General features: G+C 40.3%; 1 protein-coding gene across 13 annotated transcripts in view; it reads left to right on the forward strand.

Moving 5' to 3' along the window:
* TENM3 (teneurin transmembrane protein 3) overlaps positions 1 to 19,444 on the forward strand; it is a 1,601,892-nt gene that overhangs the window by 163,431 nt on the left and 1,419,017 nt on the right. The window lies entirely within an intron of this gene.

Raw genomic sequence — 19,444 nt, forward strand, 5'->3', positions numbered from 1 at the left:
AGGAGAGGTAACATTTTTTCACACCTGATCTGTGCACATCTGACTAACTTACAAACATAAAGCCATAAAAATGTCCCTATAGTTGGTGTTATTTTTCACATGTTCTCCTTTGTATGCAATTACTAATCTACACAGTGGATTATTAGGCCTGGTTCACATCTATGCCTTTTTTAGTGTGTTTTCAGTATTGCAGAAACAAACTACAGTCCATTTAACATGGTTTCTTATAGACATAGTCCACATTAATGCATTTAATGTAAAGGGCCAGGGACTTTTTTCTGGTTTTTGGTTTCATAGACTTCAATGGATCAAAAACGTGTATTTTCAACTCAAGAACGAAATTGTATTGCATTTATTATGTTTTTTTTTTATTGTTAGTTTAATTATATCGTTTGAAGTTGAGCCCTAGGTATACTTAGCTGAATACCATTTTCCCAAAAAGTTTTGTTCATGTTCATTGTACAACCTTTTTTACAATGAACGTTTGGAGAAACTGGATAAGGTAAATACTGTATATAACATTTGCTATAGAGATAGAAAATGTTTTTACATGGTTGCATGATTTATTGAAAATTACTATAAGTCTTTTATATGCAAGTACACATGCTGTCGTTAGATAATCTTTTGTCCTAAATAAAGAATGCCCACTGAGCAAAGGATTTTATTTGTTATTATAGGGTAGATACAGTATCTGAAAGGGTCTCGTTATTGTCCCAGATGAAGGTGAGGATGCAGTTTAAACATTAAAAAATACAAAAAGGAATGCACATCTTAGAATATGGCTTCAATTTGCCTCTATAGAATGCAGTGCACTGAAAGATTGATGATCATATGAAGAGAAACCAAGCTTTTTCAACTGAATTATACAAATTTGTGTGTGTTCAGCCATATTTTTAGAGGTACCCTCTTTTTTTTTTTTTTTTACATATGGTACCCTTATTTCAAAGACTATAAGAACAGCTCAATTCAAGGCAAAGGACTAATACTCATATGAGGGTTATAGCTATCCATATAGAGACCTAGATTTTTACAAGATATGATAACTTTTTCAGTAAGGCTATTTAAACATTATAATTTTCCCCTTTATGACAGGCAAGTAGAAGTTGTTACCCTGTTTATAGACTCAGTGTACTAGTCAGATGTGCCAGAGCTCACCAGTATATATATATATATATATATATATATATATATATATAACTGAAATGACAAGATGAGAAAAAATCCACTAGAACAACTGTACTTTGCAAAAAATCAATAAGGTGATTAATTCAAAATCAATTCTGGAGCCCAAGACCTGCTAGAGAACCTAGAAGATAAACAGATATGGATGAACCTTGATGATCAACTTCTTACCTCCTCCAGCCCCCTCCTGTGGTATTTCTCTTTGTTTAATTACTAAGTGACCCCAGTGTCATGATGATAGCTACATTCAGTCTACTTAGTTATGATGAGAAAAGATATCCATCCCTTAAATTCAACATTTCCAACCATAAGGGCATGCAAGAAAATGACCATATCGTGGGTGTACATTGATAATTAGCAGGGAAGTCTAAACCTTTAAAGAGTTTTCTTTAAAGCGGTAGTAAACCACATTTTTTATTTTTTTTTAAACCTGCAAAGCAAAAGACATAATGAGCTTGTATGCACCGCATACTAGCTCATTATGAAATACTTACCTTAGAACGAGGCCCCGACATCTGGCCCGATCCACGCCGAGGGAGCTGACATGCTCCCTCTGCGTTTCTTCCGGGTATCGCGGCTCCGGCGCTGTGAGTGGCCGGAGCCGCGATATCGTCACTCCCGCGCATGCGCGCGGGAGATTTCATTCCGGCCGGCTGGCCACTGCCGGATTTTCAGGCCGAGAATCCCCTTGTGCGCATGCGCCGCTGCAGTCAGCGGCGCATACTGAGGGGAAAATCTCCTAAACCGTACAGGTTTAGGAGATATTTTTTTTACCTACAGGTAAGCCTTATTATAGGCTTTCCTGTAGGTAAAAGTTTAAAAATTGGGTATACAACCACTTTAAGACTTAATTTTGTATTATGTAATTGAAGGCAATGCACCTGCACATGAAGTTGAAGTTAGGGGACACCCTGGATGTGTTCAGTCATCGTCTTAATGTGATTGTTTTTGGGTACTGGTATACCCACTTTTACAAAGGTATACCCAGGTGCGGACATACCATTCGGGCACCTGGGCACTGCCCAAGGACCCCATGCCACTAAGGGGCCACATCAGGGTTGCCAGCCTCAATAAAACCAGGGACAGTATGTAAAAATCTGTGTTTTTTAAAAAAAATCCCAAGATTATAGCTGCAGCTGCCCTGCCTCTCCAGTACCTTTTCAGTGTGTGTATGTGTATTCTGTGTGTGTATACTGTGTGTACTGTATGTGTGTGTCATTGTATACTGTTTGGCCCCATAATCTATTGCTCAGGGGCCCCATAATCTTCTCCTATTGCCCAAGGGCCCCATAATCTTCTCCTATTGCCTGGGGGCCACATAATCTCCTTTAGCCCGGGGGCCCCATGACTTGTCAGTCCGCCCCTGGGTATACCCCCTTCAGAATTACAAAATAGGACTGTGAGAAGGTATGTATTATAATGTCTTAAAAAGGCAACACAATACCAAGAAACTGGTGGATCTGAGACTATTTGTGGTCAGATTAATTTAAAACAGCCTGTAATTAGCTACACTAACATAGCTAATTGGCCACAATACTATGCTGTATTTACCTATAGTTGTTGTGCAAAGAAATCTTCCTGACTGTTTGTGTATGATGTGTTTAATTCAAGAATTTGATTCCAGTGACTGGTTTATTACTTCAGATACACAGTATAAGGATATCAGTATTTGGGTTTATTGTTATTATGTGCTTTTCTGTGTATAGTTCTACAGCTAGTGTATTACATATTCTCAATGGTGTTTTTATTCATGCTCACTAGACCAACACTCTGGCTATCTGCAGTGGGGACTGCATTGTCCTAGGCATCTGGAGATTTAGAAGGTAAATGGAAGCACTTGCCAGCCTGCAAAGGACCAGGTAGAGCTATAAAGGCAGTGGTCCTTGTGCAGCAGAGCAGCTGCTAGAGGAACATGGCCAAGATGGGTTTGTGATTGAAAAGGTCCACTGTAGAAGATCCCTGGGAGTTTTCAAGCCCTATTGTTGCTGTACTTTTCATACATATAAAGCAGACGATAAAATCTGTATCCCGGTTTTCAGAGCTCGATCTCCTTTTTATATACCCTGTAATCTGCAGTGGCAGGACTCCCACTGCTTCATTTATCTATACCGGTTTCCTAATTCTCATAACTTTTTCCCACTCATTTCCCTTTTTCTCTGTGCCAGTCTCCTTTGCTTCAATCACCTCTAACTAATACTCTATTTTGCATGAAAGGGAATCCCTGCCATGTAGCTCTAGCAATCTGTCGGCTTGTTTTCTGCTATGAATAGAGTCAGTAAATTCAGCCGCCACACCGCTGTAAATCCTTGAACAGTTTCTAGAATTTACAGCTACACACTAAATACATTTTGTATCACTGGACATTTCTTGCTTTGAGTTAAAAAAAAAAAAAATGGAAAAAAAAAAATGTGCTCCAGGAAGAATGCCGAACAATAGAGACACACAAGGTGATTCTGGTTGTTTTGTATCTGCTGTATTTAATTTGTTGAAGCTAAGCAGTGCTGCAGTAATAACTGACATGAAATTGATGTTTGCATTAGCAATTCTGTACTTTACATTCGGGCCTCCACTTTCCAGATACGTTATAAAAAATCTTATTGGTGGACAGCAGGTGGGTAGATGCTTTCAATCAGGCTGCTTTTAATGCCAGTGATTATACACTGCGTCTCGTCTCAACAAACTATAGTGTCAGTTCCAGACTTCTAACAACCTCTGTTTTCTCTTGCTAGTATATGCCAGATTCTGCAACTATGGGCTTTCAATTTGCCTGCAATATAATTTTAGTTTTCATTAGATTGTTGTTAAACCCAATTAGAATATTATAGGAAGTGAGTAGGAGTGTTGGGGTGCTGCCAGTGCACAGAAGTGATATGCTGCTGAAAGTGAAGAGGGTTGGGGTGCTGATGTTGAGTATAGGAGGGCTGGGGTGCTGACATTGAATAGGAGGATGATTTTGGTGCTCACCAATTTTATTTAACATCAAATACCAGCAATTTTACGACATTCATTTTATTTTCTATACATCTGATACGCATGAAACAAATAATTCTACGTCACAAATTTCTGCAAGCTGTTAGATATACTGTAAATATACTAGTGAGGTGAGACAGACATCCGATGGCTGTTTTCATATCAATATTTTGTAATGAAGACTTATTTGTGGTGATAGATTAAAAAAAGCAAGAAGCCGGCCAATCTGAATTGTTACATACTTACATTTTTATTTTTTTTACAATTGATGCAAACATGTCTGGTAGTCTGTATCAACTGTCATACACTGTGTATGTTGTATTTGTGATAGATATATGCCATTTTTTATTTATATTTTATTATTTACACACTTGCAATTTATTTTTATTTTTTCCTCGTGCTGCCCTGATGAAGCAAACATAGGCAGAGACATCCATGCAGACTGTGTAGTGCCTTTTAAAGAAAAGTCCTAGGCTTAAACCCCACCTAGTCCCTATGCAAAAAAAAAAAAAAAAGGCTTCCACAATAAAGGGGGAACAGCAGATAACTGCAGAAGGAGAAGGGAGATTATACAGGCAGAGAAAAGAGCAGACAGCAGTAAAAAGATAAGTGTAGATTCATACAGCTGTATGCTGCTGTCCCTTCCTCAGATTTTCCTTCATTGGTTACATATATATCAGAAAGGCAGTCTGGAAAAAGACAATTGGAGGCTGCATATGTTGTGTTTGTGGCTGGTAGATACAATTATTTCCCATTTACATAATATACAGTGTGTGTGTGTGTGTGTGTGTGTGTGTGTGTAAATATCTATCTATATATATATATCTATATAAATAGATATATATATATATATATAGTTGTGCTCATAAGTTTACATACCCTGGCAGCATTTGTGATTTCCCGCTAATCCTTTCACAATTCTTTTGCTCTCCCCATGTCTCAGAATCCAGAAACATTAGTGCAGCACTGGATGAAAGATGCAAGGGTCTGTCAGGAGTCCAGATACTCATTGACCTTTTATACACACACTAATTACAAGCAAACAGATCACATTTGAGGATGGTTATCTGGCCAAAATCATCAGGATATGTTAACTTTTGATCAGGGTAATTTGGGTAGTTTCTGTTGTGATTATGATTTAAAACGAGTAAACACAGTTGATTGATAATAAATGGCTTCAGCCAAACACTAACCACGAGTGAAAGAAATAGTTTTGTGTTATCATTCATATTCTCTGAAAAATGGCCAATAAATCATACATTCTGCCAGGGTATGTAAACTTATGATCACAACTGTATATAGTCGGAGCCCTCCAACTGAGACAGACCTGGAACCACATAAAGACGCCACAAGACTCACAATATAACACAGACCTGAGGTGTGCCCTGGTCAGCTGGTCGGTATGCCAAAAAAGGGGTAAAAAATACCAGGATAGGGAAATAATGTTTTATTGGACATGTGACATTTATTGAGCAAGCTTGGTAAAGGCTTGGGACATTTCAACCTAAGGGTTTGGAATGTACCGGGCAAAGCAGGCGGACTTCCACCTTCCCAAGCTTCTGATGATGTGGTCCAGTACCCCGTGGCGGGAGGAGGCTGAGGCCACTCCGATATAAAAAGGAGTGCCCGGAAAACTGGCTGGGGTTAAGGTATAGATTAGCCAAGCGTATACGATCATGTCTAAAGAACTGGCTAGCACTCACAGGGCTGGTAGGAAAGGTAAGCAGTGTTGCCTATGATAGTGATGTGCCAATTGAAATGTACAGGCAGTGGTAGGGGAGTACCAGAAAGTATCAAAATGTGCTGGTTACAGCAGTCCAAGATTCAGAGCTTTGGAGTTCAGCAAAATGCACTCCATGTAGGCATTGTAGTTCTGCTGTGTTTTATTCCAATATTCTGCCTATAGACTGAACTGCAGTTCTCCTTTATACATGTGTATTGCTGCCTTGTGTGTTGACTAAATCCATTCCACTCAGAAGGGGGCTCCATCTCCTTTTAAATAAAAAAAATAGCTTTACTAACAACCTACATATTATACTAGTGAAGATGTTTTATGTTTTCTATATTATGACACTATATTATCTTTCTCTACCATCCCCTGCATGGTGTGGCGTTAATAACACATTTTAGCCACTTGCAGGACAGGCTTTTAATACATGCTGTCTCTGTAAAATGTGTCTATATTTACTCTCATTAGTACTGACTCAGATCTGTTGATAAGAAATGACAGACTGTAATGTATCTGGTTAAAAAGACCATCTGCGTTTTCTGAAGTGTCTCTTTTTCTGTGTGTGTGTGGAAAATGAGGAATTGCAGAGCAGCAGCTCTGGACTAATGGATGTGATTCTGTCAAACAGAGAATGTGACTAATATACGAGCTACTTCCTTCACCTACACGAGTGTACAATGTACCAGCTGAATTTGTATATTACCTTAATTTAAGGATTAAACGGGATACAGATGTAGGGTGTAGCTTCTCCTTTTTTTTTTATCAGATTTTTTTGAGTTTTACAGTTTTTTTAGACGAGGAAAATAAAAAAGACGAAACATTCAGGTCACACAAATTGGATTAGCATGGAAGTGTTTGATTGTACAAAGTGGATGGATAAATAAAATAAAAAGGAATAATCTGGTTAAAAATTACAGTCTGCTGTACAGGCATATCCCACTTTTAAGTACACAATGGGGTTTATTTCCTAAAGCTGGAAAGTGCAAAATCAGGCTCACTTCTGCATAGAAAACAAGGAGCTTCTAAACCCAGCTTGTTCAATTAAGCTTTGGTAATAAAACCTGGAAGAGCATTAGTTTCTACGCAGAAGTGAGCCTGATTTTCCACTTTCCAGCTTTAGTAAATAAACCCCATTGTGTACTTAAAATTGGGGTATGCCTGTAGATGTGTATGTAGATGTCATATATAAACATAGACACAAGTCATTGTTTATTCCAGTGGTTCTCAACCTCAGTCCTCAAGTACCCCCAACAGGCCATGTTTTGGCAATTTCTCTTAGATAAAATAGCTGTACAAAATACCAAGCCATTGACTGATTTAAAGGTATTTAGCCAATAAAACAAGCCATTGAAGGAGATCTAAAGTCTAGCCGTGTATCCCATATTAATTGGTGTTTACTGGCAATTCTCCTAGAGTTATAGGTTTTAGGATGTAGCTTCATTAAACCAGAGTTAAATGTTATACCATCATTATTTTTATAGTGTCAGTATCAGTAAAAAGTGAGGATGTACAGGAGCTACACTAGTCTATCTCAACCAAGGTTCTTCCAGATGTTGCAAAGGGTTCATTGAGCAAGAAGCAATGTATGCCTCACAGATAAGTTCCCACTGACACCAATGACCTTTTTAGCTATCTGTAAGGGGAAGGGGAGGGTTCCTACTGACCACAAATGTAAGGAGCATTCTTTGCATCACACTAATTGTCTGTAGATGCAATAATTAATTATATACATTAACCACTTCAACCCTGGAAGAATTTACCCCCTTCCCGACCAGAGCACTTTTTGCAATTCGGCACTGTGTCACTTTAACTGACAATTTATTTATTTCAGTTACTTATATAGTGCCACCAATTTACGCAGCGCTTTACATATACATTGTACATTCACATCAGTCCCTACCCTCAAGGAGCTTACAATCTAAGGTCCCTAACTCACATTCATACATACTAGGGACAATTTAGACAGGATCCAATTAACCTACCTGCATGTCTTTGGAGTGTGCGAGGAAACCAGAGTACCTGGAGGAAACCCACGCAGGCACAGGGAGAACATGCAAACTCCAGGCAGGTAGTGTCGTGGTTGGCATTTGAACCAGCGACCCTTCTTACTGCTAGGCGAAAGTGCTACCCACTACACCACTGTGACGTCATTTGCATGGTCGTGCAACGTTGCACCCTTTCTTTTGGTGGTATTTGATCACCTCTGCGATTTTTTTATTTTTTGCGCTTTAAACAAAACACTATTTTGAAAAAAAAATCGATATTTTTTGCCTTTTGCTATAATAAATATACCCAAAGATATATAAAAACTATTTTTTTCCTCAGTTTAGGCCAATAAAATACATTCTTCTACATATTTTTGGTAAAAAAAAATTGCAATAAGCACATATTTATTGGTTTGCGCAAAAGTTATAGCGTCTACAAAATAGGGGATAGATTTATTATTATTTTTTTTATTAGTAATAGCATTGATCTGCGATTTTTATCGTGGCTGCGGATTATGGCGGATGCATTGGACACTTTTGACACTATTTTAGGACCATTGTCATTTATATAGCGATCAGTGCTATAAAAATTCACTGATTACTGTATATGACACTGGCAGGGAAGGGGTTAAACACTAGGGGGTGATCAAGAAGTTAAGTGGGGGGTGGGCTACCACTCACATGACAGCAATCATTGCTCTCGATGGCAGGGAGCAGTAGATCTCTGTCCTGTCACTAGGCAGAATGGGGAAATGCCTTGTTCACATAGGCATCTACCCATTCCGCGACTCCGTGATGCGATAGCAGGACACCGGTGGACATCGAGTCCACGGGTCACGGAGCACACAGTGCCCGCGCAATGCGCGTCTTAAAAAGGACGTAACTGTACGCCCATTTGCGCACCCGTGCCATTGTGCCGACGTATATCATCGTATATCAGCAGTTAAGCAGGGGCTTCCTGAGCCTAAATGTTATTTCAAGGGTTCTTTCTTAATAAAAAGTTTGACAAAAGATGCGTTAGACCAAAAACTTCAGGATACTTATTTGAAAAACAACATTAGAAACGCCAAGCCACAAAATCAACCAATCAACCAATCAACCAATCAGAATCTGCTGCTCTAAAAGAAGGCCAACAAGTTGCAATGCGAGTGGCTGCTCTGCATACTCTACTTTGTAACTGGTACCCGATATAATTAAAGAACGGGAAAGAGAAACTTCCTCAGGAACAAAGTTTTTTAGGTTTTGTTTTTGTTTCCTTATCAGTTTCAATAAAATATCACACTTAACTATTAGACTAGCATGGGATTACATTTGAATTATTGTTTCAATGTCAGCAAAATAGGCAAAAGTCTTAACTGTATTTTCCAACCTCCTCTTTAAGGCTGGGTTCACACTACCGTGAATTGGATGTAGATTTCTCCGCATCCAATTTGCATGTCAGGAGATTGTGACTGGCTCTCTATGGATTTACACATCTCTGGAGCGGCTCCGGTGGGAATTGCACAAGGGTCCTGTGCGTCTTCTGGTATGTTTCAGGTCTGAATTCAGCCAAAAATTTGGGCTGAAATTGGACCTGAAATGGTGAATAAGGACACACCGGACCCCTGCTGTGACTGCACTGTGCTGCGGTGTGAACCCGGCTTTAAAGTGACCCTGTATTAAATATGAAAAATGAAATTCCTGCTTTAAGCTGAATTCCTTGCAGCTCTGTATTCATTAATATGTTGTGTGTCTTGTGTATAATAAGTCGTGTGTATTTTTTTTTCAATACTATTAGTGTAAGTATCTGAATTTAAAGAGAAGCTGCAGTCTGCTCGCATAATTTGCATAAAAAACATCTTTGCCATTCTGAAGCTTCCCTCCAACCACTTTGCATATTATTTTATATATACTGTGATTCTGTACTTGCAAAATATGCTGCAGAAATCTCCCTCCGCTGAGTCTGGCTGCAACCATTTTAACTGTGGGCAGCTGAAGCTGCTGCCTGTTCACTTCCTGGATTTACACAGCGGCACACCTCCATATCTGCAGCCCTGCAGTTCTCATTGGCCCTCTTATGACTCATCTCTCTCCCTACCTGGCAAACTCTCACGAGAGTGAGAGAGCTGTGCATGATGTCATAAGCCTAGGCTTTTTACAAGACAAACAGGAAGTGGGCTGTATAAGGTATTTACTGGCAGACAAAAAAATCCAAAGTTAAAACAACAAGGGTAGAAGATTTAATAGATGGAAAGTTGAAAAAAATGACTGAAGGTCAGCATTAAAGTATAAGGAAACCCTAACAATGAATTTCTTTTATTTTCTGTATTTAGGTTTGTTTAATATACAAGACCTGTTTTCAAAAATTCTAAATGTCCTTTGTTGTCTCAAGGAGTCCATCACAAACAGACAAAAAAGAAATCACAGCAGACTTACCAGCTAGCCCAAAAAAAAAAAAGATCTTGTCTATTAACATAATAAAATTAGGTTTTAGTTGCGCACATTTGCAAATAAACATAGAAGCCACAGTTCCTATGCCAAGGTATACTGTGGTTCCTAACTCTATATTTTTGGAAGTCTCCAAGTTGGCATAGGGACACATTGGACGCCCAGCAAGAGCACAATGGCAGCTGAAGGCATCCAATGTGTCCCTATGCTAAATCTAGTATACAGGCTATACAAGATAGAAACCACCCCAATATATAACTAGCCTTTGCAGTAAAGTGCACATGGAAGTGCCTTGCACATTACAAACACTCAAACATTTCCCAGCTGACTTACTAGCTAGCCTGCAAAAAAAATTAAAAATGTATCCTTTCTAACAATTCACATTAAAACCAGAGGTTTTAGTTGCAAATTTACAAATATATGTAATAGCTGCAGTGCCCACTCCAATGCTCCTCTGTATACTGCGGCCCTACATCTATATTTTTGAGAGCATATTAGTTGGAGCATATAGCAGTGGATAAATTAAGGGCAGAATTTCCTGGAGGGAACCCAATCCTGGCTCAAAGAGTCTTCCTAGTCTCCATCTTTGATTGCAGAAAAATTTGTCTTTATATTGCAGATATCTGAGAGTGGGAGTGGTTAAGTAGTTTAGCAAAAGACACTAGGCAGGGCTGACACCACTCGGTCCACTAAATGATGTGTGTTGTCCTCCTACAACAAGGCTTTAGAGCTGAGTGCACTTCTCACAGACCAACGGTTATTTTTGCGTACCATACATGGTCTTTAAAGAGAAAAAAAATGGGAAATTTCTATGTATTGCAGAGATGTACTGCACATATGTATATTTTTTGCTATAAAATTTTGCTTTTATATACACTTTAACTTAGTATATGCCTTTTGCAGAAATGAATGGCTAGTGAAAACCCCCAGTACCACATCGCAACTGTGTACATTACACCACTGCCAAACACGACAAGTTGTAACATTTTGTCCACGCAGTGCCTTGCTGTAAACTGGGTAATGTGTAGCAACGTGGGCACAGGCCTTGTAAACTAGCAGTTGCACCTCTCTAACATGTATCCCATCAGTGGATCTGCTGCTTCTAGGGGCATCTGGCACTGTTTTTTTTTCCTTGCCTCTAAACTCCCTTGCATGTTAGCCTATGAGTCCATTCACACATAAGCTTTTAGCAGTGTTTAGTGCCAGGGCCTTATAGAGACAAAAAAAAAAAAAACACTGCCAGTGTGTCCAGGAGAAGTAGAGTCTTGGCAAAAAACAAAGCACTTGACTCTGCTAAACGCTGCTAAAGATGTCTAAATGTGCCTAAACTCTAGGCATGTTTAACACTTGATCGTTGATTCATTTAAATAGCCAGAATACATTGTTATTCTGGCCCATGAAATGAATTAATGTTCATGCTCTTGATGCCTATAAACGTGTCTAAAAGCTTGTAAAAGACACTTTAACAAGCGTCAGCCTTTCTGCCAAAATGCTGCTGCTAGGAGAAAAGTCTTCTAGGCCCCTGTACACACGGTCAGACATTCTGCCAACCAAATCCGTCGGATTTTGTCCGTCGGATTTTGTCCGTCGGATTTTGTCCATCGGATTTTGTCCGTCGGATTTTGTCCGAAACTGTTGCATACACACGGTTGGACTAAGTTGTCGAAAAATCCGATCATTCAGAACGTGATGGCGTAATTTCGTTATGATGGGACTACGTTCAGGCTAGTAGCCAATAGCTTTGATGTAGGAATTTGATCTGAGCATGCGTGGCACTTGGTCCGATCAAAATTCTCTACACATGATCAGAGTATGTCCGATTGAACCAGTTGGTCGGAAAATATTTCCAACAAGTTGCAAAATTGGGTCCGATGGATATTTAGACGGAATCAGTCCGATGCATACCACACACAGTCGGATTATCCGACAACACGGTCCGATAGGACAAATTCCGACGGATTCTCCGACCGTGTGTACAAGAGCTTGGAGAGTTTGCAAAACATCCTGTGTGCATAAAGCCTAAGATGTTTGCCTTGCAGCTCAGCTTTAGTAAGAAACACAGCAAGGTGCCAGCTTTTCCATTTATTAGCCAGTAAAGTCTCTTTTATTACTGCCTTTGTGGCCAGTAAGGGCATATTCATAGGGCATGTGTTGGCAGATGATGCAGCATAGCAATGGAAAAAGGCAAGGTCAGGCTCCAGATATTTGGTAACACACATTCTTTGGTAGAGCTTTTAAATGTAAAGGTTTAAAACTGATCACATGTTCACATCAACTTAAGAACTGCTCTGTTTCATGTACGTTAAAGCCTGGTGGGGGTAGCACAGCTTGCACCCTGGTTAGCAGTTGTCAGCAAATCCGCTGATCAGCTCCAAGGCCACTGCTTCTCAAAAAAAAAAAATGTTTTGTTTTTTATTGCGTTTCCAAGGTTAGGCTGCATTATGCTAGAAGAGTGCCTCTGAGTAGTGGTAACCTTGGAGCTAATTGTCAGCTTTGGTGGAACGGCTGATCAGTAATAATGTCAGTGTGCTACCCGTTGTTTTACATTGTACAGTGTATTACACATTAAAAGAATGTGTTTTCCCTTAAATATTTGACTGTGGAAATCTCCTTTATCTGATCATAGTGTTCAATTTAAAGACATAACTAACTTTTTGCAAAAACATTTTAAATGCAACAACATTGACATAATAAAAAATGTGTACTTAATACATGTTTGCATTGAGATCTGCAGAGCTATGCAACCATGATCAATGCATCGCGGGTGCACGGCACAGATTCCATTACTCTTCACCTCTGGTCTTAAGTCTATACCGACGTACAAAATAAATGAAGAATGACGCTGCGCTATTAGAATCAATGTAAGATGAACTTCCAAAGTGTATAATCATAAACAAACAGCTGATATGAAAACTACCAATAATTATGATAAGCCACGCAAAAAAAATTGATAAATCCTACGAAGTGAAAAAAATATGTGACAAGAAGATGAATAAATGGTGATAAAGTGAATAATCATGTGATAAATTATATAATCGATCCAATATAAATGTTGGATGATCAAACATGCAAGAAACACACAACCCAATGGGACTGGTGTATTTTCTTTCAGTGCTGTGGCACCTCTGTGCTAATTTGCCTCTCACCTTACTGCTGTAAGGTAACAGCATGAGCAGAGAATCCTGGTGAGCCTCCTATGGCTTAGATAGGTATTTCCTGGGCTAGCCCGGCTGATGATTATATCAAATGATAGTTATGGCTCCCTCTGGATATTCTTATCTCCTGGATTAGATCGACAGGGTAGATATTACAAAGCTTCTATAAAGATGGTATACACTAGGGGTCCCTCCCAATGTAATATGTAACCAGAAAGGAGTTCCCAAATAGTGTAATATTGTTTGGTTTCATTTATTAGATAAAAACAGCTGAATCTTACTCTCTTTTTACAAACAGTAAACAGCAAGAAACCCACAAGCAGCGACCTCGTGCTCCCACGTCACTTCCGGTGCTCCTGTCAACCAATCCCGATGTGTATCGTCATGATCACATGACTTCATCAGGGGTGGAAATGCAGAGAGGCAAAGGAGAATACATATCTGGTGTACTTTCTAAGGGTCGGGTCACATCAGAATTGCACAGAAATGCGGTGCACACTCCTGTGCAATTCCTGTGCGTTACCCTGCAGTGCAATTTTACACCCATTCATTTGAATAAGTTGAATTGCACCAGAACACACAAAAAATAGGGCATGCACTGCTTGTGAAAAATGTGCCACACTAAATCGCACGGTACTGCGGTACCATGCAATCTAGTGCCTTCAAATGCATTGTGTAAACAGTTCCCATCCTGGATAATGCACCTGTGTGAGTGGAGTCATGCAGCTGGATTCTTCCATGTTTCCACTAGTTAGGTAAGGGGGCAGCATGGGTTTTAGAGTTAATGTTTTATACTATGTTTCATGTTACTCCATAAATGTGGGTGTAATATGAAATATTGGAGGTCATTTACTAAAGGTAAATCCACCTTGTACTATAAGTGCAATGTGCACTTGAAATTGCACTGAAAGTGCACTTGGAATTACAGTCGCTGTGTATCCGAGGGGGGCATGCAAGGAAAATAAAAAGCAGCATTTAGCTTGCACATGATTGGGTAATAAAATCAGCAGAGCTTCCCCTCATTTCAGATTTGCCGCTCAGATTTACAGCGACTGCACTTCCAAGTGCACTTTCAGTGCAATTTCAAATGCACTTTGCACTTGTAGTGCAAAGTGGATTTGCCTTTCGTAAATAACCCCCATTGCGTTAAAAGGGGACTATGCCTCTAAAGCACTGTATTTGCATTTTCATCAAGCTAACGTTTTTCTTTAATTTCAGAGAGAGATATAGAGAACATAGGAAAATTGCAGGTTTACAGATCTGGATACCTGAGCCCAGTCAGTAAAGGCAGCTTATTTCAGAAAATAGATGCAGTGTCATTTTAGAGATTACTATTTATTTCTGTGGTCATGACACACTACAGTTTCATTATGGCACATTTTTTCATTTTTTTTTTAACTTTAACTTTTACAACTGGACTGAATTTAAATAAAAAAAAAAATAAAAAAAAATTGTATCAGTATAAACACCATGGCATGCCCAATAAACAAAAGAATTTCATTTACAACTCAAAAAATTAGCCAGTTCATAGGGAAGCAGTATAAGACACATGCTTTACTTTTCATGAGCTATCACATATTGTAAGCCCAAAGTAAGTGAGTTGCTATGGGTTCACAGCATGCAATGTTTGGGTTACACATAAGTGAACTGCGAGTTTTTTTAGGCCAAATACACATTTTGTGACTCTACTACTAGCACTTCAGCATACACAAATGGAGGACCTTCCATGTCATAGTGCACTATGATTATAATATTCCCTGTTTGTTTATGCTGGTGCAACTTTACTGATCTACATATTGATGGCTCCGTCAGTTGGACAGTCATTACAGCACCTGCTAAGCCAAGGTCAAGGCATGGTAATATGTGCTGGATCACATGAATTCCATTAGGCTTTCTCATTCTCTGAAAAGCAATCAGTTGTGATTCGCTTTACAGATTGTGGTTAAGCAGTTGCTGTCAGACAAGGGATGATCCTGCTGTCTCCTGAATTCCTTTTTTTTTTCCTTCATTCTTACCAAACAACAATAGGGCCAATGTGCCACAACTTGTGTACTTGGCTTTTGGTTGTGGCTTAGTCCCTATTGACTTGAAATAGTGAGTTTGACAACCTGTGTTGGCATGCCAACAGTCCCCTCTGGCTATACGTAGACTTGAGGTGATTGCCAAGGGGTCGTAAGACTACAGGCTCAACTACTTGTTTTTACTGCCATCCACCCTACCATGTGAAAGAGGCCTTGGTCCTCTTAAAGCCAAAGTCCAGGTAGATATAACAAATTAAAGGCAAAGCTTTTTTAGTTTCATTTTTGGATAGAGTAAGTGAGGGTTAAAATCCCCATTCCTTTTTTTTTTTTTGCCATCTGCTCTATTGGGGAGATTTTCCTTCACTTCCTGTCACATAGTCAAAACAGGAAGTAAGAATAAATCCCTCCAAAGTAAGGGAATCCTGGAGTGTCTCCAGGGTCTGCAGAACTAGGGTCTCCGTTGGAACACTAACCCTGTTAGTGTTTTGATGTCAACCCAAAATTTGGGATTTTCTTTTACTTTCAGTTTCAATGATGGTAAACAGAATGAATAGAGAGGGTGACTGTCCCTAATGAGGGCACAGAGAGCAGTAAAAACTGACAGGTGTTGTAACCCCTCTCCAGTCAATACAAACTTAAAGGAAAAGTTTTAAGTGTAGTTACACTTTAATGCAGCTCTATAATTATTAATAACTCATTAAATGTTTTTAAAATATAAGAATTGTAATTACTTTTTATAGCATCAGTCACTTACACTTTCCTATGCAATAGTGCTCAGACTGGTAGAAGAAGTAGCACAAGGAGTCAGTCAGTTGTGCTACAGTGCTTAGGTGCTAACAAGGAACATGTTGATAGGGGGGATCAAGCAGAGTGACAGAGAGATGAGCTTATCCACTGCTGCTTCTCTTTTTACTGTCCAGTCAAAAAGCTGGGGAGGAACAAGACATGAAAGTGTTCCTAAACTGCAGCAGAGAAAAAATATATATTTTGCCTTTCAGACAGAGCTGTAATATGTGGTAGCTGTGTGTAACGACTCCCCAGACTTAGGGAAGGAGGAGCCCCAGCGTAGCGGTAGGCTTACATTACCCCAGGGTGGATGCATGGCCATAATGGAGATAGTCAAAACAATGATGAATTGAATGCCAGTTTTATTTAGTCTTTTACTAATTTATTTGCTGTGACTCACATGGAGAGAGGGTTAGGGCTGCAGTTTCCTCTGGCAACAGGGCCCCAGACTCCACCACAATTCACCCTTCAAGAAAGTGCCAGGATCCTCCAAGAGTTTGACACCAATCCCCTTCGACCAGGACTTCCATCCTCTGACTCTCCACCTTGGGTGCTGTACGCTCTCCTCGACCAGGCAGGATAGCTTAAGGATTCTGTGATAAGCCCCTCCCTTCCATGGAGTGTCAAGATCCTCCAAAGGTAGACACCAATCCCCTTCCAGCAGGGCTTTCATCCCCTTGATCTACATTTTGGGTGCTGTGCCCTCTCCTCAACCAGGCAGGGCAGGTTAAGGATTTTGTGCTAAGCCCAAACGAGCTTTTGCTGTAACAAGCACAAATCACTGCACACACCTCACCAGGCTGTAGCCCAGGGGAAAGAGAGCTCATCAGGCCACTCCCCAAGCACTTATATCCTCCCCCAGCATGCGCCACTGAGAATCATCCTCCTAGTATTTGCCAGAGGAGACATACTGTACATACGTAAAAGCCCCAGATTGTCACCATCCCCTCACTATTGCCTTAAATGCCACTGACACCAAGTGGTGGCGGCAGGAAACAGCAGCAAACCTAAATTTTACTAGACACTTCTAATTACAGGGTGCCTACATGTGAAAATTTCAGGACTAGGTGGAAAAAAATACTAATCCATTGGCAGGTAAAGCAGCTCCGATATATGTAATTCGTCTGTTTATTTAGCTGATTGCCTGATGTTTAGCATTTGTACATGGCCCAGTGGCAACAGACATCTTTCTGAAAAATTGGCATTTAGTCCTGCACATAGTTACAATCATCCACGCTTGGGATGATAGTTCTATAAAGGGCACAACCGGTAAATGGCAATTTCAGGGTGTCGGGCTTCTTTAAACATCGCTCCCATCCACTGTGCATTGTTATTGTAAACTTCTAGTAAAGGTTAACTCAACTTGTTCTCCCTCCACTCTCCACATATGTGCTGTTTTCTAATCTTTGTCCTCATAAATGCCTTTCATTAGCACAGTTTTTTTTATTTCCTCACATCTTTGCCGTGACACAGTTTTAACTTTTCACTCAAATTGCTGCAACTGACTTCACTGTACTCAGAGCCTTTTGATGTCTGAGCAGAGGTGCCACAGTCTGTGACACAACATAATCATTTTACAAGAAGAAGACTCCTCTCATGTAGAAGGGAACATATACCCTTTATATGACAAACTGTATTTTCTGAAACTGCCATAATCAGTGTTTAGAAAAAAATCAACCTCCATTCGTAGGAGGAAGGTTTCATAATTATTTTATGGGAAATCATTGATGGTAATGTGCAGCGTGGTTTACGTTTGTAGCTCCGTTTCCTGAAAACAATATTACTTCTTTTTTTTTTTAAACAACAGTCTATACTCAGAAACCTATCCAGATAGCAAGCAATTGGGCTAGACTAGACTTGCCAGGCTTCGCAAGTTTGTTGCATAATTGCAGCAAGTCCACATTGCATGACTCCAGATCAACTTTCTTTGCAAACATTCTGGAAGTTCTGGTTCAGTTACCGTATGTTGTGCAATAGTCATCCCACCACAGGGGTCACTGTGACTTGAAGAGCTGTTGCTGTAGACTCACCGCTGAAACTTTGCTCTTGCTAGAGACTTGCTACGCAAATTTTCTACAAATTGGAAAAGTGTCAACTAGAACTTGTGCTTCAAGTGCTCTACAAGTGTACAACTTGCTGGTAAAAATGTGCAGCAAGTTAACAAGACTTACAATTCAACATTGGCACAAATTTGTGGCACGTTATGCTTGCTATCTGGGTAGCTAAGCTCTGGGTGTACCTGTATGCTGTATAGTAGGTGCAGCCAGGCACTTATGTGTATGCTCCCTATAATAAATGAACCTGCTGGCCTTGGGACTGAAATGAAAACGGACAGATACAGTAAGGGCTCATTTACACTTGTGGTTCAGGGCAGGTTTTTATCGCCCCTCAACTGCTCACCCTTTAGCTGGTAAGACAGCGGCTGGGGGTGGACACATGCCACTGCTGCAATGCTTTGCTTCACATATGGGGCATTAATTATACCCCCTCACACTTAGCAGGCACTACAGCTGAATGCTACCAATTCAAGTGAACAAGGCCAGATGCACCTCAACTGTGCACAATGCATGCGGTTGCAGCACAGTAGTCTGGCGTTTAGAGGGTTAAAACAGGTTGTGAGGAGGCACTACAACACCTCCTCACCCCTGTCAAATGCATGTCATCAGTGCCGGGACAAGGTCATCCAGCGCCCAGGGCAAAGATGCCAAACTGCGCCCCCCTTTCCCTTAAGCCGCGTACACACGGGCGGACTGTCTGGCCAACTAACTCCGTCAGACAATCCGACGGACAGTCCGTCCTACTTTTGAATGAACGGACTTGACCACACACGATGAACAGACAGTCCGTTGAAAGCTTGCGCGATGACGTGTACAGCACGTACGATGGAACTAGAAATAGGACGTCCAATACACAGCAATGCAACCTTTCGCCGTGTAAATCCTTTCTGAGCATGTGCCATACTTAGTCCGTCCAACTTGCCTACTCACGAGCGGACTGTCCGCTGAAACCAAAGTTGGACGGACAATATTACGGAAATTCCGAAAGACTTAGTCCGCTAGACTGTCCGCTGAAAAAGTCCGCTGAAGCCCACACACGAGCGGACTGTCCGCTGAAATGTGTTTCAGCGGACTAAGTTGGACAGACAGTCCGCCCGTGTGTACGCGGCCTTAGGGTTAGGATCAGGGTGCC

The sequence above is a fragment of the Lithobates pipiens genome, unplaced genomic scaffold (assembly GCF_037356315.1).
Source record: "Lithobates pipiens isolate NorthernLeopardFrog02 unplaced genomic scaffold, aLitPip1_a1.2 Scaffold_13, whole genome shotgun sequence".
NCBI lineage: Eukaryota > Metazoa > Chordata > Amphibia > Anura > Ranidae > Lithobates > Lithobates pipiens.